Source organism: Grammomys surdaster, unplaced genomic scaffold, assembly GCF_004785775.1.
Source record: "Grammomys surdaster isolate TR1022 unplaced genomic scaffold, NIH_TR_1.0 125548, whole genome shotgun sequence".
Lineage (NCBI taxonomy): Eukaryota > Metazoa > Chordata > Mammalia > Rodentia > Muridae > Grammomys > Grammomys surdaster.
The window spans coordinates 1627996-1639714 of NW_021620397.1; the positions used below are offsets into that span (position 1 = coordinate 1627996).

At 40.3% G+C, this 11719-nt stretch overlaps 1 pseudogene; it reads right to left on the reverse strand.

The window, feature by feature from the left end:
- Positions 1–10042: 10042 nt before the first annotated feature.
- On the reverse strand, positions 10043–11480 carry LOC114638173 (annotated as a pseudogene).
- Between the last annotated feature and the right edge of the window lie 239 nt (positions 11481–11719).

The window sequence follows — 11719 nt, forward strand, 5'->3', positions numbered from 1 at the left end:
CCATTTTTTTCCCACTCAGCACAGAAACCTTTAAAATGGAGGCTGGTAAAAAGTCACCAGGAGTTAAACCTCTGTTGCTTACCCAGCCAGTTTGGGTTTGACTTTTCAGAAATGCCCAAGCTCATCACTTTGAGGAAAGTCCTAGAAGGTTCTCTGTGGTTGAAAATCTGAACTCTTTTCTTCTATAAGCTTCTGTTGTGTGTATGCAACCAAATCCACAATCCTTGTCAAACATTTTACTGAAAAGAAACATTTGTTTATTTATTTATTTTGCAACAGTTGTGTGGTCTCTCAGTGCTTATTTCTCCAATGGCTCTAAATTTCAGGCAACTAATAGTAGAAATTTAATAGTTTTGCCTTACATGTTGAATACAAATGAAGTACATATATGTTGAATTCAAATTATATTATATGCTATATAATATAATACAAATTATGTATTATATATAATATGATTATATATAATATATAATATGTATATATGTTTAATACAAATGAAGTGCACGTTGTTGGATACATATAAGGTACATACATGTTTAATACAAGTGAAGTGTGTATATGTTGAATACATGTGATATGGATACTGAAAATGAGACATTACTTCTGCTAACTTCAGCTGAGAGAACGAATACCAGCTCCTTTTTGTCTCTTTTCTTACACTGCTGCTAGAATAAAATAATCTGAGTTTCAGAGTTTGGCTGTTAAAGCTGAGGTGACTCTGCACCTTTCAAGTATGTGCAGTTTCAGTGTAAAGAACTACAGACCTCTTCACCTTCAGAGAGGCTACCAGAGAGAAAACTATCACACTGAGAGTCTTCATCTGAAACACGGACAACGTGGTTGTGTGTGGCTCTCAAAAGCTCAGGATGGACCAAGCACCTTGTATCTGGAGGCTATCTAAGTGAGGGCAGAATAGATGTGCACAATTGTACACAAGCGCACACTGTACAATCAAAGGTAGACCTGTGATTTTAACGATGCTATCATCTTTACCTCCCAAAGTTCTTGAACTTGATTCCTAAGCAATGGTACTGCAAAGGGGTGGGAAGCTTAAGAGATAATTACATCATTCAGAAGTCAAACCAGTTCTGCCCTGATAGAACTGGGCTATTTCTCTATGGGGTGAGTAGGCTCTTGGTTTTGTAGGACTAGACAGACTGCTTGCTGTGAGTGTGGGATCAGATCAAGCAATGCCTCTCATGGTTTTTCCTCCTTATATGGTCACTTGCTATTCTCCTTTTTTTCTATTAAATTAAGATATAGAACAAGAGCCTACATTGATCTCAGTATTACACTGCTGGCTTTCCAGCCTCCAGACTGAACTAGTGAATCATTTTTCCTTTATAAATAACCTAGTCTCATATATTTGATTATAGTAACAAAGACAAAAATTAAAAATGAAAGTGTTTTGTGGTATGTGTTGAGGTCTGGCCCCTCCACCAGCATAGCTACAGCCATTTTGTTCCATGCTTACATACTGGCTATTTCATACTGTTGCTGTAATATGCTTGCCCTTCATTGACCCAGAAAAATGACTTGACTCAGAGCAGGGTCATGCTGACCACATATCCTGTTATGTTCTGAGGTTTGTTAATCTTAAGAAATTCCACAAAGCTTTACCTAAGACCCATCAAGTTTAAAGGTTAATATGAACTGTTATGTCTAAAATAGTTTGAGTCAGAGCCAACCACTGGGTGATACTTCCTGTACCTGTGTTTGAGTTCATTGTGGTTTTTGTGTTTTTAACTTTATAAGCTGACAGAGAAAGATGTTCAGAGTCATGGCCTCAGATAATTCTGAGCTATGTCCTTGATCAATCAGTATTAGGTTGTGTGTTCAATAAACCATCCCTGTCTGAATGAGATTGGTGTTTGTGTGGTTTTGGAAGGGGGGGCAACTCCTGGACCCCAAAAGTATGAAAATGACATAAAACTTATATTTCAGTGTCTATGCATAAAGATGAATTGGCAAGTAATGACATTTATTTATACCTTGTATGTGACAGCTTTTGCCTTGTCACAGAACAAATAAGTGAAAAAAGATTATATGCCCAGAAAAGGTTAAACTAATTATTAAGCCTTTATAGAAAAAAGTTGCTGACCCATAGTCAGCGTTCACTGCAGTTGCTGAGGCAAAACACTGGCTTCTCTTTCTCCTTTGCCTTTAACCTCATGAGAACACCCAGTGACCGAACCTTAGAGTTATTTGGAGAGAATAACTTTGGAAATGCCACTCCTTGGTTCTTTGCCAGGTTGCATTAAAAACAGTGGTCAGTTCATGACAAACTGTGGAATGGCTAGCTAGGTGTTCCCAAGACCATTTTTGATTAGCTAGAATGACCTGTTAGACTGAGACAGACTGTCCCAGTCGCATAAGCTCATAGGGAAGAATCCAGGAGACAGTATTTCATGAGGCTCTAATTATTCCAGGGAAACCAGAGTGAACGAGTTTAATTCTCTCAGCAAAGACATGGCACAGCTTTTCTACCAAAACCCTCTGAGACTTTTTGCCCAGAATTTTTATTGGTGCTTTTACATTGCACAAATCTCCAGTGAGTAAAGACACTGTTTTCAGCTACGTGATATGGGGTCAAGTTCTTGGAGCACATTTCCTAGAAGCCACTTGAACTCAGTTTATCTGGAATGTGCAGGGTTTGGACAATGGTGGCCTCTGAGTTAACCCTTTGTTTCATAGTAGAAATGTCAAAGAACTTTAGACATCTGCTTACAGTTCCTTTTTGAAAATAAATAAATAAGGGTTTTGTAGCCAGTTGGATATAGATTTAAGAATCATCTTTGTTCCGTAAAAGCACTCGTGTCTTGGACATCCCATTAACCTCTTCAAGATTTTCTTTTCTCTTTCCTCATAGAACCTTACTTAATAGGTTGAATTCAGGATGGAGAGATATGCTATAAAAAAATCAAGCAATGTTAGGTCAAAATATGGTAGATACTAAGCAATAATTATTTTTTATTTTACCAATGTTCCTTGAAATTATTATTAGTGATTAATATATGTACAGAGGTAGAAATTACTACTCTATTAAAAACGACTGTCACACTTGCAGTAGGAGGCGATTTGTATCAGAAGAAATGCCATGTTGTTTTGCAAATACCTGGAAAGCCCCTCTCAGAATGAAGAATAAGATTCTCAAGGGCTTACTCTGCCAAGGATGTGACAGATTGCTTTATAGGCAGCAAGATGGAGAGAAGTGGCAAGAACTAGAGATAAGGGTAGAAACAAGGGTTGAAAATATTTCTACAGAAGTCACATGGTGTCACATAAATCCACATAAGTGAGTGGTCTACAGTCACTGTTATTAAGGTCAAGAGTGGGACCCAAGACAGTTCTGAACATCACAGGGTTGTCAAACCAACAATCTACTATTTCCCTGTGTTAAATGCTGTCTCAGACCTTAAACAGAACACATGGCTCTTTTGTCAGCATTTGAGATTCTCAGAAGTTGTCCATTGAGAACAGGAAGTGCTCTTATATTTCAAGTTGTCAATTAAATATTCCCTTGCCAAATAGAAAGTAGCTTCAGAGAAGGATTGGGGGAAATAGCTAGAACAACAGACTCATCAAAACTATTTCAAGAGAAAACAAAATAGTGACTTGACTACTTTGATGTATTAAAATGTGTTAGATTATTTATCTGTTTCCCTATCTTTCTCTCTTCCCCCATCTTTCCCTCAATGAGTGTGTGTGTGTGTGTGTGTGCATACATGTGAGTGCTACAATGTTCATGCAATGTTAAGAAGACAGCCTGTGGGAGTTGGTTCTCTTCTTCTACCATGTGGGTCCCAGAGATCAAACTTAGGCCATCAGACTTGGTTAAGTGCCTTCAACCACTGAGCCATCTCACAGGCTCCTACGGTTGGTGTTTTCTGAAAGACACTGAAGTTAACCAGCCTTTCAGAAGGTTCAGCGTAAGGCAAGGTTCCATTCAGAACCTTTGTTCAAAGCTTGCTGTTGCTCCTCAGAACTGATAGGTCTCTGTGGCTTCATCCCATTGACACCTACATAGAATAAGGGAAATGTAAAGTACCCTTAGGTTTTAGAAGCTAACAAAGCCTGGACTTTGTAAATGTTGATGCCTTAATCAGTCACAGGTCAAGAGACAACCCACAGCCAATAACACACACTAGAAAAAATGGAAATGTCCGGAAAGGAGTTTTTCCTTTAAGAAACACTTTGTTTTTGTGGTATTGGGAATTAGGGCACCTGTTTGGGACTCCTGGAATAAGGGCTGTGTCTTCAAGGTTTATAGACATGAAGTAGATTCCTAGATAAAATGCAAAGTGAACTTCATAGCTAGGTTCTTTTCTTGGGAGATACCTTCCCACATTTCTCAGCCTCTTCAGCTCACCTGTACTGCCACACGCTTGCATGGCCACGGAGCCGTCTTTCTCATTTCTGGTTGATTTCTTCTTTGCTTCTTTTGCTCATCTTGGGTATGATGGCATAGATTAGACTACCGGTCAAAACATTTCACCCCTACTAATAGCAAGTATCACTTCCTATGGCCTCTCAGCGGCTGAATTTTACATATCTGCCTGGTGTTGGACTTGGTCATATCAATTATCTTTGGCCAATGGGATGCCAGCAGATGTGATAGATACCAAATCTTAGGACTCATCTTCTATCACACCTTCCAATGATACCCATAGAGCACAAGTCTATGACCCTCTGGCCCCAGAAGATTTGAATGCAACTTGCTCTTGGAATGAAGTCAACCAGCTCAGCCCTGCTGACCCAACTTACCTTTTTTGTCTGCATGAGAATACTTGACTTTGTTTTTCTTTCTTATTTGTTTGTTTATAGACAGAGTCTTGCCATAGAGGCCAGGTTGACCTTGAACTCACTATGTAAACAAGGCTGGCTTCAGACTCACTGTGTTCAGTGTTACCAAAGTAAAACTAAAGAGACATCATTAGTGGTTGAGGGGCTTATGAATGCTCCCTTAATGGAGGAAAGAGGTGAAAAGCAGATAAATGTGCTAGAAGCAGTGTTACTGATTGGCACAAGATAGTCTTGATGTATTTGAATTCGTTTCCAGATGAGGGAAAGACTATGTAAGAAATGAGAAAAGTGGTTTTGGAAGAGGGAGCCCTTTTCTGAGTACTTCATGTTGCAGAAAATTAGCTGAGCAAAGGAGTGGCAGAGTGGAAGGTTGCTGTGAGTCCCCAGTTGTCAGTTGATTGTGAGTCGAAGTCCTTCATTGTAAGAGGGATTTGGTGAAACGAAAGTGATTTGAACTCATGGCACAGTTGCAGTACATTATAAACCAGACACCCAAGAACAATGACACAACAATACAGCAACACAACAACAGCAACAACAACCAACAAAACCATCCCAAACTAATTCTTTTTGACCAAGAGACTGAAATCTCTGACTTAGATGGAGACTTCACATTCCAGTTGGGCAGGTTTTCACCTGGCTGAAGCGTCACAACTCCTCAGGAAGATGGATCCACATCAGGCCATACTAAAGAGCTAGGAGGAATCCCTTTAATAAGAAAATGAACCTTGTTGGCCTGAAAATCGGCTTATGTAGTGAATAGAAGGGAATTCAGTTGAAGCTAAAGGAAGGATATAAATTCAATTTATATATATAGAAAGTGGATATACATATATTTATTCTTAGTCTCCAAAGAAGGGAGAAATAAATGAAACTGATATACATGTTTTAAGGAAAGAGCAGAGAAATTAGTGGAAATCGACAAATAAATAAATCCAGGCCTTTGATCTCAATGTGTAGGAGACAAAGGCACAGACACAGATAGAGAGAAACCCTGTCTCAGTAAATAATAATAATAATAATGCTTTTAAATTATTTTCATTGTTTTTTTCTTACTTTACTTTTTTATTGGATATTTTATTTATCGACACTTTAGATGTCATCCCCCTTTCCCATACCCCCTCTCTAGAACCCCCATCCCCTCCCCCCTCCTCCTTCTTGCTTTTATACCATTTGAATTACATGCAAGTATTCAGGTCAGTTCTAGGTTGAGGAACTAGCAATACAATGTATGCAAATAGTCAAGGAACAAGCAAGACAATAAACACAAATAGTCCAAGAACAAGCAAGGCAATAAACAAAATTCTGGAATACTCCCATGATCATTGTTTCTAAGGGCTTATCAGGTTGACCAAAATATCTGAGCCAACTTCTCTGTCCTAGCCCAAATTCATTTCCATGTCTGAAGCCTACTTCCTTGTTCTAGCCTAAAATTTATATTCCTGTCTGAAATTACTTCTTCGTTCTAGCCTATTGTCTGATTCTTGCCTGAAGCCTACTTCCTTGTCCTTGTCCAATGTCATATTCCTGCCAAGCAGCCCATTTCCTTGTCCTTGGCCCATGTCAGATTCTTGCCAAGCAGCCCCAAAGGCTCTCTACCTCTCCCCCTTTGTTTTAACTATCAAAATGAAGGTGGCTCTTAAGTTAGGTGGTTGTAATGGTATTACAAACCGTCTGAGAGAGGTCAAAGCAGAGCAGGTCTAAATAAATAGAGACTGCTAAATTAAATCAATCTAGACTTTTGATGACTTCGTGTTGCTGGACCATAGACACGCTATTTTGGGAGAAAGGCTCTATATTTGTGCTGACAGAAAAGAAAAAAGGGCTTTGGACTCCTTCCAAAGTCATGAGGGTCAGTGTTGTTAGAGGGTGACCCCTGAAGAGCTTGGCTACAGACAGGAAGGGAAAAGCAAACAGGACAGGTGACATGATTTGCTGATCCCTCTACATGAGAACAGCCCTAAAATTGGCTGAGACATAAAAACGTCTGTAGCCAGAACTTCAGCTATTCATAGCCTATAAATCTTGTTGACTACAAAAGCTTCAAAATTTTTCATATGGCACGAATGAAGATTTATTACAATTTGGTTACTGACCAAACAAACTCAAAAAAAAAAGTTGTCTTTCACCTGCTCAAACAAGGAATAAAATTTCATCCTTAACTGATCTGTGCACCTTGCACAGTCCATACTAAATGTTGGTTGTAAGGTTCATATGTTACAGAATGATGCACCAAGATGGCCGCCCTGACAAAATTCACCCTTAGGGATGCTGACATCTCCAGCTGTTCCTGCTCCTGCCTCAACTGATGCTGTTTCCAGAGACTTGCTTTGACAACAGCTTCAGAAAGGGCTGCTAATCCCTAGTGACCTCAATTCATCCAGCCTTTTAGAGTGTTCCAGTCAGGACTTCAGTTAAGCCCTGGGCTTTCACAACATAAACACTGGACAACAAATAATGCCAGCTAGCTTTATTTTGACTTAACATTTTCGTTTTCAATTTCTTTTGGGTTAGAACTTCTTTGCCCCAAATCAACAAAAGGCAGTTATAAGAAAATCTTCTTCCCAGACCCTTAAATTGGGGTGGGTGGTTTTGGTCATTTTATGAATTATACATATGTGGCCATTTTAAGGGATAATTTACAAATAATTATAGTCTTGGAAGGGAAGAAGAAAAATAGGGAGCTAGACTCAGGGGTTTCTAACTTTCCTTTGTTCTTCTTTATCCTTTCTTTCTTAGAAAAAAAGAAGACAATTGAGAAGAAAAATGGGGGATATAGTGATATTATAAGAAATTAGACAAATAGGCATGGATTACTAAATTTACTATTAAAGCATTTTATAGCTACAATCTTACATTGATGCAGAGTTGAAGTTATATTTTCTTACATTCGTACAGAATTTATATATTGACACAGGTTTAAGGTATTCATTGGTATAAATCTTTGTGTATTTTATTGATACAAAATTTAAAATTAATTTTATTACTCTTAGAGAGGCATTATGCCTATGCAACGCATTTAAGAATATAAGACTTAGGCCCAGCCCCTTTAATAGCTGCTATTACAACCTTTTAGAATAATTGAGTAATGCAAGTTAATATTCAGATAGTCAAACTCATGGTCATATTAGATTCTACTTTTAGTTAATTACAATAAAATGTTTTCAAGGTTATTCAATTAATAAATAGCTAACAATAATCACTGTTTAATAATTCAGTTATGCTGCATTTAGACCGATGGTCTTGAAAAGAGTCAGATATCCACAGAATGTGGCATTTAATGTTATTTTATTGTCAAAAGATCTTTTGACTACAAGACATGTTAGCTTATGACAATATCCCAATTCCACTTCAAGGAAGGTGATGAACATCGATACCTCCATGTGGAGTTGCTTCAATTGTGACCAGCTAGCCACTGATCAAGAAATCCCCTAATTTTATCTGCAGACAGAATGCTGTCTAGATGGATAAACCTATACAAGATAACCGACTGATAATCTCTGCCAAGACAGGGTAAGCTAGTCCTTCATAGTTCCTGTTTCTGGGCCAGAAAGCTAGAGATAGAAACTCCAACATTATAAGACATGTTAGGGACTGTCCAAGTGGTCAGCTGTCTCCGTCATTTTTATAGTTTTGGAAGCTGTGTCTTTGTGCTTCCTACATGCTCAGGTAATATTTAATTCCTTCTCAAACCTCTGATGGTGTTAAAGACTAGTTATAGTCTCATAATTAAGTTTAAGTTATTTAACATTAAAGAGATGTTCTACATTTAAAAGGATAGTTTTCATATGGTAATGCAAATCAAACATAATTGAAGTACAAAATTATAAATTCATTAAGTTAAGATGGATGATAAAATACTTTGTGTTGCCAAATATAATAGACTAGGCATCATAAGTACATGTCACACTCTATAATGTACATAATTGCTATAATTGTATTCAATTTCTATCTGAGAGAAAAGAGACTTTTATTGGACTAAAAAAGGGTCCCTGGTAACAGTGAGAGTTAAAGATTAAACAAGAAGGAAAGGTGTTACAAAAACAGATAAAGTGTAGTCCTTATCCATCACCAAAGAAATTTCTCTTCGCAACAGAGATTGTTACAGAAAATAACAATTGATTAAAATGCAGAGAATAAGAGATCCTGTGGTACCCAGTTCTAACTGATGCATCTTCATCATGAATCCTGCACCTATGGTACCCAGTTCTAACTGATACATCTGTACCATGTATCCTGGACCTGTGGTACCCAATACTAACTGATAACATCTGTATCATGAATCCCATACCTCAGGCTTAGGAACAAATCCAGAAGAAGGGGCAGAAAGATCATAAAAGCTAGGTATACAAGAAGTTTGCTCTGAGACTGTGTCTCCTAGAGATGTCAGAGAGCCACCCCCATGACGTCTCATTGACATGGAGGCCTGAATTACAGCAAAGTCGATGGAAATGCTGACACAAATGGAGAAAATTTAATAGGTCTTAGCCATCAAGAAACTATGGGCAACTGGGGAGTGCTGGGGGTGGGGTGGGGTGGGGAATGGGCTTCCCCAGGGAAGAGTCCCCAGTTGGTCATCCAATACCAAATGATCATCGCTGAGATCATATGTGTACAGGTAACACATATGGACTGGGGAGGTTGTATTTATGTACTTTGGATGTGTGTGTGTGTGTGCGTGCACATGTGCACGCGCACACATGTACAAGAAGAACTAAAGAAAAAGAAGCCATAGACTTCAGAACAACAATCGGTGTCCATGGGAGGGGTCAGAGAAAGGAAAGGAAGGAAGGAAATGTTGTTATTATATTGTAATTTCAAAACAAAATCCAAGTATTTTAAAAAATACTTAGAAAAAAATAGGAAGGGACCAACTTAGATGGAATTCACACGCTTGATGTTCGTCCTGATCTTTTTTTTTTTTTCCTCTGCTTGATTCTTTAATTAGTAGCACTCACACAGACACAAGTGAGTCATCCCCTGTGCTCAAGCCTACAGAAGTAAGAGGTTTCATCAAGAGAAGTGAAAGGTTGCACTTTGGAATATGCCATATAGAAAGAACCTGACCTGGTCCCTCCCTCCAGCTAAGTTGAGCTTAAATAAGCAACTTGCAGTAGCAGCCCTTATGACTGCAGAGAGTTGGGGACAGATGGTTCAGAGGAGGCCTGACAGGGCCAGCAGGGTCCTTTCTCGGAGAGGCAGGTCCTCGGCCCTCAAGAGGAAGCATTGTTTGTTCTCTTCACATTTCGGTGTCTTCAGAGTTGGAAGAAGAGTGCGAGGCTGTGCTGAGAGTTCGTTCTTTTATTGGGTGAGAGTCATACTCTGCTGACATCCCTCCTTTTTCATCAGGCCCAGCTACCGGGGTGGGGGGGGTCGGCCATGGAAGAAACGATGGGAATTTTCTTAGCTTGGAAGTAGCTGTAGGCCATCTTTCCACAGACAAGCAGAGTGATGTGCTCCCTGCTGCTCTTGATTCTCTCCACCACTCTGTCGTAGGTTCATCTTGCACATTCTCCCCATCCACTTCAATGATAACGTCCTCATTCTCCAGCCTGGCCTTGTCAGCGGGGCCACCCTGCTGAACCTCTTTGACAAAGGAACTCTGCTGACCCCTAATGGCATTCAGGTGAAAGCTGTAGCTGTCCTCCTCTTTGATCAGCTTGCAGAGCTTGGGTTTGTAATCCCCCACATTCGTATCCACTGTGGTATCTGAGCCTGTGGCCTCCAGAGGAGCAGGGACGGGAGCAGAACCGTTAGGTGGTTCTTGACTTTGGAAGTAAAGAAGAGGAGAGAAACGAGCCAGGCTATAGATGCTGTTTGCCTCTTTGTCCAGCACCAATAGAGTAGTCTGGTCTCCGCCTTTTCTAATCATTTCCACCAGACCGTCATGGTCGAGAGCTTCCACAGATGCGCCATTGACAGCAACTACCAAGTCACTGTTCTTCAAACCAGCTGCCTCTGCTGGGCTTCCAGGTTCTATGTCCTTGATGATTTGACCTTTCTGTTCAGGGCCCACCCTCAGATAGAAGCCATAGCCATTGCTGCCCTTCTTGATCACCACCACCCGGGGTTGTTGGGGCAGCAGTTTCAAATTGGCTGTCCCCCTCTTGAATTGTGTCTTCTGTTCACTATGGCACCTGGCTGTTTCTTTGTCCACAAGAAGGAACATGATACAACTTCCTGACTTTGTCACCTTTTCTACCACTTCCTCATGATCGTCAGCCAGGACACCAGCTTTCATGGCCACGCCCTGAAGTATTATATCAGCCAAGTACACACCCTTTTACCTTGGATAGTTTTCAAAGAGAAGCCAAAAGTGTTGCCCTCCTTCACCAGGTAGCAGAGCCGTGGATGGGCACACGTCCCCACCGCTCCATTCATCCCAGGGCCTGGTTTTTTATCATTCAGAGCCGGCTCCCTCTGGCTTTGATCCAGTTCTTTCAAGTCCACCTGATTTTTCACAGCCTTCTCATAGGAGTCTCCATCCAGAACCAGCAGAGTCACTGAATTCTCACTCTTTCTGACCAGCTGTGCATGCTCTTCTCTGCTGGGCTTCCCTCCTCAATCACCTGGACCAGATGACCATCAGTGTCCTTCTCAATGGGAAGGAAGAAGCCGTAGTTCTGCCTCTCCTGTTTGGACAATTTACACTCTCTGGGGTTGAAGGTGGAGGCCATTTCTCCACTGTCCTGGGAGCTCTCCCTCACCAGCTCACGTAGGGGCGCCCTCACTTCTTTCCACTCCTGGTGGCTGCTTCTGTTCTCTAACTACTGATACCTGTCTTCCTCTTCACACACTCTGTCTCTCAAGAAGGCAGCTGGGCAGTAGATATTCCCCTGTGGCCCTCATCCTGGTCTTTTACAAAGCATGTACGTGCCTACCAGTTCTTCTCTGCCTCCATCTCTTTAATTTCAGC